Source organism: Hemicordylus capensis, chromosome 3 (assembly GCF_027244095.1).
Source record: "Hemicordylus capensis ecotype Gifberg chromosome 3, rHemCap1.1.pri, whole genome shotgun sequence".
Lineage (NCBI taxonomy): Eukaryota > Metazoa > Chordata > Lepidosauria > Squamata > Cordylidae > Hemicordylus > Hemicordylus capensis.
This window is the reverse complement of record NC_069659.1, coordinates 246071403-246083833: the sequence shown is the minus strand read 5'-3', so window position 1 is coordinate 246083833 and position 12431 is coordinate 246071403. Positions and strand designations below refer to the sequence as shown.

Below are 12431 nucleotides of genomic sequence, written 5' to 3'. Positions count from 1 at the left end.
AGGGTAGGGTATTATTAATATTATTATTATTATTATTTTATTATTATTAAATTATTACATTTATAAACCACCCCATCCAAAGGCTCTGGGTGGTGTACAACGACTTTTTAAAAGACATAAAAACACACAGTTCAAAACAGTGCTAAAAACAATATAAAAACCATTTAAAAACAATTAAAATACTTAAAAAAACACAACACTTTACAAGCCTTGGAAGGCCAGGCCAAACAAATAAGTTTTTAGGGCTCTCTTAAAGGTCAACAGCGAGCCTAAACTGTGGATATCTGCCAGGAGTGCATTCCATAGACCAGGAGCAGCTACAGAAAAGGTCCAGTTCCGAGTGGCCACCAGATGTGCCGGTGGTAACTGGTTCTAATCTTCTAATCTAAACTGGTTCTACTAAATATGACATTTATTTATTCATCTCATGATGGCTTGCAAATTGAATATGTGGACTGATTCCACTGAAAATCGTTTTATTTGATGTGGGTTGATATGGTAGCTTTTTGATGGTGATTGATCTATGACACACATCAAACACACGGCCCGCGGGCTGAATCCGGCCCGCCTGGCCGTTTTATGTGGCCCGCGGTGACTGTGCCACATCCAAGTGCCTGACCGCGCTGCCTCAGTACCCATTTGCAGGCAGAAGGACCCAGACCCAGAAAGCTAGGTTGGAGCAAGGCGCTCCACACAAGTGCCTGACTGCACTGCAGGCAGAAGGACCCAGTCCCAGGGTAAAAGCTAGGTTGGAGCAAGGCGCTCCACACAAGCGCCTGACTGCGCTGCAGGCAGAAGGACCCAGTCCCAGTGTAAAAACTAGGTTGGAGCAAGGCGCTCCACACAAGTGCCTGACCGCGCCACAGGCAGAAGGACCCAGTCCCAGTGTAAAAACTAGGTTGGAGCAAGGCGCTCCACACAAGCGCCTGACTGCGCTGCAGGCAGAAGGACCCAGTCCCAGTGTAAAAACTAGGTTGGAGCAAGGCGCTCCACACAAGTGCCTGACCGCGTCACAGGCAGAAGGACCCAGTCCCAAACAGTGAGCTAAGTTGCTTCTTCATATCCTTGCTTCTGCACACCTCTTCCCTGCCGAGACCCAGCACTAGGCACGACCGTGCCAGAATCCCGATCCTACACCTGCTGCCAGCAGCAACTACACAGGTATGGAGTCTCAGTGGGATCCTACAGTAGCAATGTCTCCGGACTCAGAGACACAGGCCTCCACCTCAGCACAGTCAGTGGCTCCATTCCCCTCACATAGACAGGCCAGGATAGGACAGGTACACCTACCTCAGAAAAAGCTGCTGTTTTGCGGGTTGCTACAGCACAAGACATAAAACCACACATTGACTCACTGACCAGGGAAAAATGGTCTCAGACATCTGGCCAGAAAACAAATAGGTGAGCAATTTTAAAACCTAAATTTCAAATACAGAATTATAGATAAATGTATTAAACAACTGTTGAGTTTGTAATTTAACTGTTTTGATTATAGTTTGTTTTGTGCTTCTTGTTATTTTCAGAACATGATTAATGCTCGAGGATGACGTGTGATATGGTGTCTCAGGGTGAGGAAGGATCTATACTTCTACTAAGACTAAGTATCTTAATGAAAAATTCGGCCCGCGACTTAGCCTGTGTTTTAGATTTTGGCCCCTTATGTGATTGAGTTCGACACCCCTGATCTATGACTTAATCACACAATCATCAAGTGATGAAAATGGTTGCATGTGTGAACCTGGCTTACTAACACAATACTATAATTTCCTAGTAACTAACCTACAACATATATTCCTAATAATAAAATTTATTTTTCATTACATGAGCAATATATCCAAATTCTTTAATCAAACAGTATATATAATGAAAGGGGAGAGGGGCCCAACCCTCCTGATCTTGTGCAAAAAACAAAAACAGAAAACCCCCTCCCTTAATAGTCTGCCACTATCTGCCAATTTACCAGGAGGTTATTCGCACTTGGCTTCAGGCTTTGGGGTAAATGTTGAGCGAAGCCACTTCAAAGTACACTCACAGCATTGAGGGAAGCAGCCCCTCCCCTCCGCTCTCGGCTTTCGTTTTCGCAAGTCCACATGGCAGGCATCGGTGTTTTCCTTCCTAGCCAATGGGGGTGGGGGAAGAGTTCCCTGCAGAGATAGATCTGCATTTCTGAAGAGACTATGCCTCTTATCACACTAATGATTTTATGTCAGTGCCTCTCCCTGTTTGCTCTGGAGTTTTCAGAAAAAGTAGCTTAGAACCAGCATTTTAAAACTCGAAATACCTTGAGAAAAGCTAGAATTCGCATCACAAAGCCTGACTTGTGTATGGAGTGGGTCCAAGGATCTCAATGGGAGTTCAGGGTAAGTTTGGCTGGTGTGCGAATGCACACACTCTCAAACAAAGGAGATTCGGGGTAAAAGCCCTGCCTGAAAAGCCTCCTGGTGGACAAAGTATAATTCAGAGTGATCTTGTTTGATCACATAGTGTTGTATTCTGTCTAGTAATCTTTTATGAGGCTATTCTCACATGTGGTGGAATTGGAAACCAGGCTAAAGGAGCCCAGCCTGGTTTCCATTGTGCACGTGAACCGCGGGGAGCCATGCGGCTCCCGGCAGCAAGCCCACTTAATTGCGCCCCCCCCCAAAACAGGCTACAAAAATAGGTTGTCTCAAGCTTCAGTAATAGGTTGCATTTAAGAATGCTTAAATGGTTACAATGCCTTTTTCAATTACTACAGACTGGTTCTATCTGTGGCTGTCTCTGCTTTTAGAAACAGTTAAAAATACTTAGTAGGTTACAAAAATCAGTTGTCTTCGGCGCACTTAAATGTTTATAGAGTCTTTTGCAATGCCCTAGGTAGGGTGCGCATAGGCTAGTGTTTCTTATTTTAATTATGTTACAGATAAACAATAATAGAACAGTATCAGGAATATGCAAAAGCATACACATACAAAGAAATCTAAGTTCCTAAGGCACAGTCTGACTAAACAAACTGTTCCCTATGCTGAATTCCCTTTTCCTTGAACTCACCCAATTCCCGATGAGAATCTTATGACACAGCCGTTGACTGGAATCTCATTTGTATTTCTTTTTTTAATATCATGAAACAATACCATATATAGGGACATGTATAGGGCTATATTTTCTTTTTGTACATTTGTAATAATATTTGTAGTGTGTTTCTCTTTATATCATTTCCCCCAACTGGTGCCTCCCTTGCCATTGGTGAGTGTGAAGTGGTTGTGTAGGTGCTGTGGATGCCTATATAGTGCCTGAGCAGTCACGGATAACAAACAACACATTCCTTAATATCTTTGCAGTCAGTTTCTCTTTATACACAATAAACAAAACAAAACAAAACAGTTACTGATTGGCATCCCCTTTGTATTTTTTGAATAACATGAGCCAAGACAATAAAGCCGTTCACACAAGCGAAAATGATGGTGTGGTCGGAGGGCTGGCGGGGAGGAGGGCTTCTACCTGCTTCCTGGCACACAATCAAATTGAGTTCTATGTTGCAGTCGCACGGCACATGAGCCGTGCCACTGCAAGCGGCAGAGCAGAAAGCCAGAGGATGAAGTCCTCTGGCATCCCTCAATGCACCATGCCAGGAGGGATTCCTCCTTAGCCAGGCGCTCTTGCCACCTGGCTCTGTGTGTGTGCTTGGGCTGCCTGCAGCCTGCGTGTACACACAACTGGGTACCTGGGTAGAAGGGTTAGGGTATCCTAATGACCACTAGAGGCATTGGGAGTTAATGAGGGTCTCCTTAACTGTCCCTGCTTGCCTCTACTCTATGACCCCTGACTTGGCTCCTCGGGTACTTCCTGAGTTGAGTTAGTCCTCTTCCATTCCTCCTGGAAACATCTCTCTCTCCCCCTACCTATTCATTATGTAGCTAGCAGTTAGGATTAGGTCTTTCCTATCTCCATGTACTTCACCAATACATCAATTTAGTTTAGACTCTACAGTGATCTCCCCAGGCATGTTCTTTAAATAGCTGCAGCAACTAGACTCCATACTTTGTAACTGGAGTGGAAGCTTTCCCCAGCACTTGGCTAAAATACTCTGCGCTTTCACCCAAGGGACTAGGGAAAGGTAAATAATCGTAAACCCCAACATTTGTGTTGGTGCTGTGGATGCCTACATAGTGCCTGAGGAGTCACTGATAACAAAAGGCACAGCCCTTAATATCGTTGCAGTCAGTTTGTCTTTATATAACCGTTACTGACTGGCCTTCCTTTTGTATTTTTTGAATCACATGAGCCAAGACAGTGAAGTCGTTCACAGGACCCAAACCGATGGCGTGGAGTGGGGAGGGCTGGCCAGGAGTAAATTGAGTTCTCCGGCATCCCTCAATGCACTGTGCCAGGAACGTGGTGCTTTGAGGGATTCCCTTTCAGCCAGGTGCTCTTGTCGCCCGGCTCTCTGTGTGCTTGGGCTGCCTGTATGTGGGCCGCCTGGCTCTGTGTCTGCTCTTGCCGCCCGGCTCTGTGTGTGCTCGGGTTGCCTGCAGCCCATGCACAGAGACTACTGGCTACCTGGGTAGCAGGGTGTGCTTGTGCCCTTCTACCTAAGTAATTACCCATGGTAAAATCCCAGCCTACCTGGTGGTGTGAATAGCCTTTATATATAAGACATATATACACAGCCATATTTCATTTTTCTAAGTTTGTAATAGTATTTGTATCGTGTTAATCTTTATATGATTACTCTAAAACAGGCCTGCTCAACTTTGCCCCCCCCCAGCTGTTTTTGGACGACAGCTCCCATAATCCCCAACCACAGTGGCCAATAGCCAGGGATTATGGGAGTTGTAGGCTACCATCTGCAGGAGCCCTGGAAAAACAATAATATAAAAAGATTAAAAGCATAATAAAATGCAGAATTACGAAAACTGGCTGCACAGGTATTAAGGGCTGTGTCTTTTGTTATCATCGTGTTCATAAGCACCATGTTCATGAATGTAGTGTTCATGCGCACTATATAGGCAGACACAGCAGCTGCACAGCCACTTTGCACACACCAATGGCGAGGGAGGCACTGGTTGGGGGAAGAATTACAGCTCTAGTAATGAAAGTCAAGGAGCACAGTGAAAAAATGGGACTACAATGAAATGTAAAGAAGACTAAACTAATGATAACGGGTACAGCAACCAGCCTCAGAATGAAGACATTGAAGTTGTGAATAGCTTCTGCCTTTTAGGATTGACTATCAACAGTAGGGGATCCAGCAGTCAAGAAATACGCCGCAGACTCACACTTCGTAGAGTTGCAATGAAGGCCTTGGAAAGGATATTTAGATGCCGTGACATGTTTATACCTACAAAGATTACAATCGTTCGGACAATGGTTTTTCCCATGACACTCTATGGATACAAAAGCTGGACTTTGAAGAAGCAAGGCAGAAAAAGCATTGATACTTCTGAACTTTGCTGCTGGAGAAGACTTTTGAGGATACCATGGACAGCCAGCAAAACAAACAAATGGAACATAGAACAAATTAATCCAGAATTTTCACTCGAGGCACAAATGACCAGGCTCAAACTATCATGCTACGGACACATTTAGCAAAGATCCAGCTCCCTTGAGAAGTCCATAATGCTGGGAAAAGTTGAAGGAAAGAGAAGAGGACGACTAGCAGCAAGATGGATGGACTCGATTATGACAGCCAAAAGCGCAGCACTGGGAGAAGGCCAAGTTGAAGACAGATCATTCTGGAGAGAATCTATCTATGTGGTCGCTAAGATTCGACACCGACTTGACAGCACTGATTTGATCAATTTGACTTGATTTGATCAATCAATCAAAACAGCACTAAAATGTAATGTTGATGTAAACCGCCTTGAGCCTTTTTTGGAAGGGCAGTATATAAATTGAATAAATAAGTAAATAATAAATAAAATTCAGTTTCTGCAACTGAAGCACAAACTGGAGGGAAGACATCGGTATCCCTTGAAATCAAAGGGCTCACAGATATAGGCAATCTTAATCTCCAGCTGATTCTGAACTGCAGTCCCCATAATCCCCAGCTGCAATTTGCTGTGGTGAATATTATGGTGAGAGTGACAGTCCACTGTTCAGAATAGTTAGCAGATTTAGTGCTAGTTTAGCTTAGTTTTGCAGGCAAATAGCTACCTGTTCCTGCTTCTCCAGCTAGAAGAGTCTGCTGCAATAGGAAAAAGGGTTTGCTTTGCCCTAGGTATTGAGCAGTCCTCCGTAGCTTCAAAGTATACTTCCGTGAGAGTACTGGTGTCTCAAGCCATGAGCATGCAACTACAGGTGCAAACATGTATGGGACACAAGTTTGAGCAAGGCCATTTGTGTTGCTACAGCCTGCATCCTTTAGATAGAGTTTCCCAAAACAAGGTATAGGTAAAGTGGTAAAGTGTGCCGTCGAGTCGGTGTCGACTCCTGGTGACCACAGAGCCTTGTGGTTGTCTTTGGTAGAACACAGGAGGGGTTTACCATTGCCATCTCCCGTGCAGTATGAGATGATGCCTTTCAACATCTTCCTATATCTCTGCTGCCTGATATAGGTATCTCCCATAGTCTGGGAAACATACTAGCGGGGGTTCTTTGTGTTTTTCTTGCAGACTGAAGAGTATTCCAAGGACCTTCCAGTGACCTTGACGGAGACTGTGACTTCGATGCCAGACAGACAGGCTCCTGACAGCTTTCTCTGCCAAGCTGCAGCACTGTCATTTTTCGGGCCGGCCACTGGCTGGCCACTGCTAACTCCTGGGCCTGCCAGCTGGCTGGCTACCACCACCATTTTCTTCCCCCCACCTGTCCCTATTGCTATCCTATCTGGCAGCTCTCCAAACTCTTGCAAGACCTGCCACGCATGGGATTAGCCACAGGTATGCCTTAGCGAATTATATATAAAGAAGATATATTTGAATTTCTTTGAGCATTTAGGAAAAGCTCTCTATAAGCAGGGATTTGTTACAGTTTTATTCTACCTGTCCTCCAAAAAGCTTGAGGTAGCATACAACTTTCTCCTTTTCCTATTTTATCCTCACAACAGCCATGTGAGGTAGGCTAGGCTTAGAGAGAGTGGCTGATTTATTGCACAGCTTCTAGGGGAATGGGAATGACTTGTGGTACCACTGCTGTGGACCTAGAAGCAGTGGTGCTGCTGTAGAAAACAGCCGTGGTGCTGCAAGTGTTACTGCAATTTTCCCATTCAGAACAATGGGAAGAAATATGGTAATGCTAGTCACTCCCTCCCATCTATGCATCATATCAGCTGGTGGATGGTTCAAGGCCAATGAACTTTATGGCAGAGTAGGATTTGAACCTGGGTCTCTTCCACTGTAAACTAACCACTCTAAACACTCAGAGATTTACTTCTAAGCAATATGTTACTGGGAGATCATAACCAGGATCTAAAGAGCTGTTTTAGGCCTGCCCAACAGGTTGAGGCATGCCTAATGGAATTTGTCACACCTCACCCCCACCGCTGCCTTTGAACCACAGATCTTCATGTAATATTACAGGCTCCTATTGAAACTGCCTTTCCAGAAGTGATCATGTATGTGGCACTCAGCGGGGACTCAAACCCAAAGCCGTCTTGAGGAAATGCAACTAGTTGCACAGTTCTTTAGATCCTGGCTTCTTTAGCAGCTTGCCTGCTCCCACCCAGTGTTCTAATGACTCAACTATTTATTGCTTACTCACAGGGCAGAAAAATTTAGACTCTTGAAATATCAGGTATAACTTTTCTGCTGGTTACTTGTCCAACTTGGCCAAGGACTCTTCAGGCCCTTGAGGAGATCATACAGGTTCAAACCATCCTCTGCTATAAAAGTTGAACTGTTTACTGGTCTTCTTTAGTTTGGGACTCTGTAGTTTGGAAAAGAGGCAACTAAGGGGAGACATGATGGAGGTGTATAAAATTATGCATGGAGTGGAGAGAGTGGACAGAGAGAAATGTTTCTCCCTCTCTCACAACACTAGAACCAGGGCTCATCAAATGAAACTGAAGGTCAAGAAATGTATGACCGACAAGAGGAAGTACTTTTCCCCACAGCGCATAATTAATCTATGGAACTCTTTGCCATCAGATGTGGTGATGGGCACTTGCTTGGATGGCTTTAAAAGGGGCTTAGACAAAATCATGGAGGGCAGGTCTATCAAAGGCTACTAGTCAGGTGGCTGAGGGCCACCTCCAGCCTCAGAGGCATGATGCCTCTCAATACCAGTTGCAGGGGAGCAAGAAGAGGAGAGAGGGCCTGTCCTCACCTCTTGCCTGTGGGCTCCCCAGAGGCATCTGATCAGAGGAGCACCTAAGTAATTTTGGCGCCCAGACTGCACCCGCCGCGAGGCCTCCCCCCTCCCACTGCGGTGGCGAGCTTCCCCCCACTGTCGCAATGTTCTCTAATAACTGAGCAAGCGTGCTGGAGTGCCTCACAGTTCTCAGGGGCCACTGGGCCGGAAGGTCAGGCCCAGAAGCTGCTCCCGCTCCACCTGCTACCACCGCTGCCATCATGGGGGGAGACTGGGTGGGCATGCTTGTCTCACACCCCACCCGTTGGCGGCTAGAATTATTGAAAAAATTGGCGGTTCAGCCTCACAGTGGGACAGCGGTGGAGGGAGCAGGGTGGCAGCAGGAGTCCCCCGGGCCTTTGGAGCTCCCCTGGGCCTTGGAGGCCTCGGAGTGGGGCCACGCGGTCTGGGGGTAAGAGCGCCTCTGCTTATGATGGACCACTGTGTAAAACAGGATGCTGGATGCAAAATGTTTGGGGCCTGATCCAGCAGGGCTGTTCTTATGTTCTCCAGTTTCTCACATGTCCTGCCTTATCCTGAGGCAATTGAAACAGTTTAAAATACAGATAAAACCCCCTAAAACTTTAAACTTTAAAACTATAAACTAAAAACCTGACTCCATTCCCCTCAGGGGATGGAACCGCTCTGGGAAGAGCATCTAGGTTTCAAGTTCCCTCCCTGGCTTCTCCAAGATAGGACTGAGAGAGATTCCTGCCTGCAACCTTGGAGAAGCCACTGCCAGTCTGTGTAGACAATACTGAGCTAGCTAGACCAATGGTCTGACTCAGTATATGGCAGCTTCCTATGTTCCTATGTAAAGCCCTCCTGGGTCCTGGCCACTGCCTCAACCTGAGAGACCAGGGAGTGGTTTGGGTCCAGAAGTACTCCCAGACTATATACCTGCTCTTTCTGAGGGAGTGCAGCCTGATCCAGAACAGGCAGATCTAAACCACATAGTAGTTTCCACCCACAGATATGAGCTCCCTAATCAGTCATGAAAGCAATGTGCAACAGAGAGATCTTCTTTACTAGCGTAAAGGCAAAATAAGGCAAAATAAAACATGTTACGAGCAAGGAGATTATAAACTGTTTCCACACAGTAGCTCCTTCATGTAGTATTTGCTGGCCCATCACACGGGTCATCCTCCCCACCATGAGCTCTTTCTCCACACCACAGCCTAATATTCCTAGCAGCAGCACACACATGGCTTAGTGAATGCAACTGGCACCATTAACAGCAATTTCAAAAAACCTCCATGCACATGGTTGGATTCTGAACAAAGGAAGAGTTCACATATCACTATATCATCCGTTGTAAATCTGCTTGTGTGAAACTTGTATTCTGGCAATTAGTCACCACTCAACACTGGAAGTGAGTGGAAGGAACTATCCTGTTGCTTCTCACCAATCACCAATCATGCGATGGCTGTAGCTTAAAGGGAATGTGTGAACTTGTCCAAAGGTAAGATTCTGTTGGCTGATAGCCTTCATCAAGGGTTAAGTGCAAGGATATTGCCAAAGATGAGATGTCCCCCCGCCACACTTTTCCAAGTTCCTCTAGCTCCTGAATACCTCATGTCAGGCTGAGCAGCTGGACTGCTTATAGCAATGAGTTAAAAAGTGTGGGGAGGGGGGGAATATGCCATAAAACAAAAAAGATATATAGTAAAATGCATGCCTAACTCTACTATTTCACATTTATTTATAGTGTTAGTCTTGCAAACTTGGCACCAGGATATGCTAGCCCAAAAGAAATTCAAGATTCTTATTGTCAGATGGTTTAACTAATTGCAGTTCATCCACCAGTTTCCTACATGTTAAAATATATTCCAGATGGTTGTGAATTTTTCCACTGCTAAGCTGTGCAATTTCATTTCAAGAACCACGTGCAAGACAACAATCTGCTGGTCTAGGTCAAGGAATTAGGGGTGGGGGTGGGGAGAGGAAGGCTAATTTAAAGCTACTGTGGCCATATATTACATTTCGCTTGTTTAGGATCAAATCCTAGAATGGTGCCAATCGCTTTCAAATAAACAGAATCAGACTTCTAGTGTTTATTAATGTTCCCCCTTAAGCTGGAAACAGCAGGCATGCTGTAATAACTGGAAGGCTGCCATCTCTGCTACTATATTGTCTGTCCAAAGGCAAGTTTTACCCTGTTTTGGAAATCACTAAACAAACACGAGCATATTGTTAAGTACCCTGTCTGTCCAATACACTTTGCACTTTGTTTGCCTTCTGATATTTAACTGTATGTATAGAGAGCAAAGTGTGCTTTCAAGTCGATTTCGACTCCTGGCACCCACAGAGCCCTGTGGTTTTCTTTGGTAGAATACAGGAGGCGTTTAGCATTGCCATCTCCCGCACAGTATGAGATGATGCCTTTCAGCATCTTCCTATATTGCTGCTGCCCGATATAGTACCAGCAGGGATTCGAACCAGCAACCTTCTGCTTGTTAGTCAAGCATTTCTTTCCTGTTTCTTAACCTGGAATATGATTAATTGAACAAAGAGTTTATGAAAGGTAAGTGCTATTCAAAAGACTCCACATCTAACCAGTGAGAAAAGGTGATCCATAAAGCTGTGCCTGCCATCTAGTGGTAGCATATGAAAATTGTGCTTTTCATTTTGCCTGTAGCTCTGTTTTCAGCTTAAAGATGGTGAGGATGGATAGAACATTAAGTAGAATACAACTTAAATGTTTTAGTTAATACATATGTCTTCCCCACCCTATCATTGTTTGATTTGAACAGAATGCCCTCCACCCTTTACACACACATACTGTATACCATATCTTGATATACAAACATCCTTTGTTTTAGGAGATGTTCTTATTTCAAAGGATTTCTCTTCTTCCACAACAGCATACCTCAATAGAACATTGTAACATGCACCCTTATTTCTGAAAGTTATCTCAATTCACTCTACACTGGATTGTAGCAGATTATAGCCTTTGTCTCAGAGCAAGTTCACGTGAGGGAAAGAAATGCTGAATTATCCCTGCTGAGCTGCATAAATAGGCTTCTCCTAATACTCTTCTGTATTTCTGGTAGGTTCAAAAATGGCTGCCACCACCACCCCTTTTTATTACTGAACTTGAACATCCCTGGGATTGGGGTGGAATCCCAGGGAAAACTCTCTTTATTTTGCTACTAGACAAGTACAAAACTCTTCCACATGCAAGCCTAAATGTGGTGAGAAAACTGATAGCTGCTGAATGCCTGAGGAGATGTGTTTGCACCAGAAAAATCCCCCTTTAGGCCACCCCCGCATTTTCCTGAGTTAAAAACCAACTCGGAGAAGCTCGTAAAAAAGAACAAAAAGAAAAACAGTTTCATTCCGGTAGTACAGACTGCTTCTGTCTGAGGCTTACTCAGCTTTTAGTCACAGATAAAAATACTCAGTAGGTTACAAGAATACTTCAAAAGCACCCCAAATAATGTTGGGGTGGCATACTTTAAAAATCTTGGTTAGCCAGTTACAAAAAACAGGTATGTAGGAAAATGCAAAAGCACACTTAAATGCGTACAGAGTCTTTTGCTATGTCCTACGTGGAGCATAGGCTAGTGTTTCTTATTTCAATTATGTTGTAGGTAAACTATAATAGAAGTGTCAGGAAAATGCAGAACACACACACACACTCAGGAATATAAGTTCTGATGCAAAGTCTGACTAAAACCTTTCCCTAGACTAAACTCTCCAAGCCATAAGCTATGGCTCCTTCTCTTGAACTTACCAACTCCAGCTGAGTATCAAGCTTCCTCCCCTCCTGTATCTCAAGGAGCTGCAGAGTAATTTGGTGAGAAATATCTCCATGCTAGCTTCAGCCATGAGGGAGCAAAACTCCATTGCCCCTCACTAAGCCATTCCACATGTGCTTCTCTCCAACAAAGACTACCCTTCTTGTTCCTAGAATTCCCCGCAACCCTTCTCTAGGTCCTACCCATCTAGTTATTTATTGGCTGCCCTGGAGTTCACCAGCATGTCAGTCCTGTTGCCGTGCTGCATTCACTCCCTGTTAACTCTTTAGAGGGAGGGGTGGCTGATCACTACATGGATTATGAGGATATATTGCCTTTTAAAATTATATATGTTTTGAATTTCCGTGTGTAGATATTGGTGATAATAATTACAATACTGTATATGTTTGTGAATTAGCCACA

The 12431-nt window shown here is 44.6% G+C and overlaps 1 long non-coding RNA gene across 1 annotated transcript; it reads left to right on the top strand.

The window, feature by feature from the left end:
• Nucleotides 1-872: 872 nt before the first annotated feature.
• LOC128351310 (uncharacterized) lies at nucleotides 873-10481 on the top strand. Its single transcript, XR_008319700.1, has 4 exons — nucleotides 873-1161; nucleotides 1524-1568; nucleotides 6594-6860; nucleotides 9977-10481. It is a non-coding gene; the product is annotated as an uncharacterized LOC128351310 (long non-coding RNA).
• Nucleotides 10482-12431: the final 1950 nt, after the last annotated feature.